This window comes from Gymnodraco acuticeps, unplaced genomic scaffold (assembly GCF_902827175.1).
Source record: "Gymnodraco acuticeps unplaced genomic scaffold, fGymAcu1.1, whole genome shotgun sequence".
NCBI lineage: Eukaryota > Metazoa > Chordata > Actinopteri > Perciformes > Bathydraconidae > Gymnodraco > Gymnodraco acuticeps.
The window spans coordinates 71,174-74,612 of NW_022990424.1; positions in this window are offsets into that span (position 1 = coordinate 71,174).

Here is a 3,439-nt window from a genome sequence, read left to right on the forward strand (position 1 = left end):
ATCTGCATCCCCTTAACAATTGTATGTTTTGAGCTGTACTGTACTGTATGTACCCAATATAGGGCTACAAGCTGTTAATAAACTTTTCAATCAATCAATCAAACTAATATACAGTACTCAGCAACCTGTTCCTGTTTTGTTTTCTTCAGCCTATGTATCTGTATGATTATTATTACTTTTTGTTTTGTTTTGTTTCGTTACTTCCCATTGTAAAGCGTCCTTGGGTTTCGTGAAAGGTGCTATAAAATTGAAATTATTATTAAAAGATATGAAGAGAACAAAAAGGGATGAAAACATTATGGAAATTCATTAAAAACAGGATCAGTGTCTATACTGTGGAAGATAAGACACAAAAAACTGGTTTCTTCTCATCGATACCGACAATTTGGTTAATTTTGGTATAACGACCAAGCTTGCTGCAGAATATAAACTATATGAAACTACAGTAGATGTTGATCTAATGAAAATATATTGCAAGTTCTGCTTTTCTCCTGTAAACAACCAACATTATATATATATATATATATATATATATATATATATATATATATATATATATATATATATAACAGTAAAACAATATAACAGTAAAGAAAGGAGGCAGCTCTCAGTATAACATGATACACACACAAATAATTGAATATTAACAGACCAAAAATATCTTCCTTTTTAAACATGTGAACATCATTTGTTATCTACTTGAAAATGCTTAAAAGTCTCAAGGGTTTATGCCACATTTGGATTACATAATCAGCACCTGTATGTCATTGATTGACTTTCTTTCCTCCTGCAAAACTCTTTTGCACGAAACTAACCAGAGGCCGGTCTCGGCTTCTTTTACCATTCCAAGCTGAGATGTGTTGCTGGTCGGTAGCAGTGTTAACAATCACTGAACATTTTAGGGAATAAGGAAGGATTGAGAGTGTCTTTAAACTCCTGTGGAGGAGTTCAGGGGAAATAATAACAAACTAAAGCACAGAGCTGAAGGGATCACAAACATCCCTCTTTTGTGTCTTTGAAGGACAGAGTGACTGCTAGCTGTGCACAAAATCAAAAGCCTGTCTGAAATTGAAATTAGTAGAAGACTGCATAGTTCATTTCAGCCCAACCATTTGTTATTGTTAAGAACTCAGGCACTCAGGAGGCAGGACCCAATTGCACGACCCGGGAGAGAGGTAAAGTATTGGTAAGATACTTTATTTTTCCAAAACACGATGAACAAAAAATGGTCATTAACTAATCTCAGGATGAGATGACAAAAAAAAAAAAAAATCGCTCATGTAGTGAGGAACAAAACTTTTCAAGAGCACAGAGAGCATAGACCTGACCATGGCAAGAGACAAGACAAACTGACAAACACATGGGAGCCAGGGGAATTTAAGCACATGATAAGACACAGGTGGGGACACTGATGAGCACAGGAGACACAGAAGGGAAACAGGTGAACACAATCAGACAAACCAGGGAAACTAACGACAGGGAGGAAAACACAGGGAGAAGGACCAGACAAAACCCAAGGAGGAAAACATGACAAGGAGAACAGCAAAACACCCATAACACATACAAAACAAAAAACGTGACATAACACAAGAATCGTGACAGACCGACCCCCCCCCCCCCCCCCCTCAAGGGACGGATTCCAGACTTCCAAAAAAAAAATAATCCAAAATATCCAAAAGGGTGGGTGGAGGGGGTCCGGGACGACAACCCAGAGGCAAAGCACAGTCCATGATGGGTGTCTCGGGCCGACGGCCCAGGGGCAAGACAGAGTTCATGGTAGAGTCCTCGGGCGGACGGCCCGGGGCAAAGCAGAGTTCATGGTGGAGTCCTCGGACGGACGGCCCGGGGGCAAGGCAGAGCCCATGATGGAGTTCTCGGACGGACGGCCCGGGGGCAAGGCAGAGTTCATGGTGGAGTCCTCGGGCGGACGGCCCGGGGGCAAGGCAGAGCCCATGATGGAGTTCTCGGACGGACGGCCCGGGGGCAAGGCAGAGCCCATGATGGAGTTCTCGGACGGACGGGCCGGGGGCAAGGCAGAGTTCATGGTGGAGTCCTCGGGCGGACGGCCCGGGGGCAAGGCAGAGCCCATGATGGAGTTCTCGGACGGACGGCCCGGGGGCAAGGCAGAGTTCATGGTGGAGTCCTCGGCTGGGGAACTCAGGAGACCGGGCTCGAGGGCGAAAGCCGCTGGGAACTCAGGAGGCCGGGCACAAGGACGGGCAGGAGCTGGTGGAACCCCTGGCGGGTCAGGCGTAGACAAGACCCTGGACGGAACCTGGGCTGTGTCAGTGGGACCCACGACGGAGCAAGGGCTGGTGTCGATGGGACCCGAAACAGGACAGGACACTGTTGGCATGAAACTCGGCAGAGCAGGTGTCGGCGGGACCCCCAACGGGACAGGACATAGGGGTGGCAGGACCCCCGGCAGAGGAGTAGTCAGCAGGACCCCCAACAGGACAGGACATGGAGTTGGCAGGACCCCCGGCAGAAGAGTAGTCGGCGGGATCTCCAACGGCACAGAACATAGGATTGGCAGGACCCCCGGCAGAAGAGTAGTCGACGGGGCCTCCAATGGCACAAGACACAGGGTTGACAGGACCCCCGGCAGAAGAGTAGTCGGCGGGGTCTCCAACGGCACAGGACATAGGGTTGGCAGGACCCCCGGCAGAAGAGTAGTCGACGGGGCCTCCAATGGCACAAGACACAGGGTTGACAGGACCCCCGGCAGAAGAGTAGTCAGCGGGGTCTCCAACGGCACAGGACATAGGGTTGGCAGGACCCCCGGCAGAAGAGTAGTCAGAGGGATCTCAAACAGCACAGAACATAGGATTGGCAAGCCCCCCGGCAGAAAAGTGGTCGGCGGGATCACCAACAGCACAGAACATAGGATTGGCAGGACCCCCGTCGAAACAGGTGTCGGCTGGACCTCCAACGGCACAGGACATAGGGTTGGCAGGACCCCCGGCAGAACAGTAGTCGGCGGGGCCTCCAATGGCACAGGACATAGGGTTGGCAGGACCCCCGGCAGAAGAGTAGTTGGCAGGACCCCAACGGGAGAGGACATGGAGTTGGCAGGACCCCCAGTGGAACCTCCAACGGACCAGGACATTGGGTAGGGACTTGAGAGGGAACTCGAGAGGTGACTTGAGAGGGAACTCGAGAGGAGACTTGAGAGGGAACTCGAGCGGAGACTTGAGACGGTCGGTAAGCTGACAGGACACAGGAAGCTGGCAATCGGCCGAAGAGCCAGTACTGGAGCCGAAACTGGAGTCGGGACCATGGCTACTGGGGTCGGTAGTGAAGCCGGAACCATGGCTAGTGGGGCCGGTACTGGAGCAGTCCGTCGGTGAGTGAACAAATGATTCATCTGTGCAGCCAGTTGTTGCATCTGTGGAGAGATGTTTTCTTGAAACTCTGCCTGGCGTCCTACCAGCTCTTT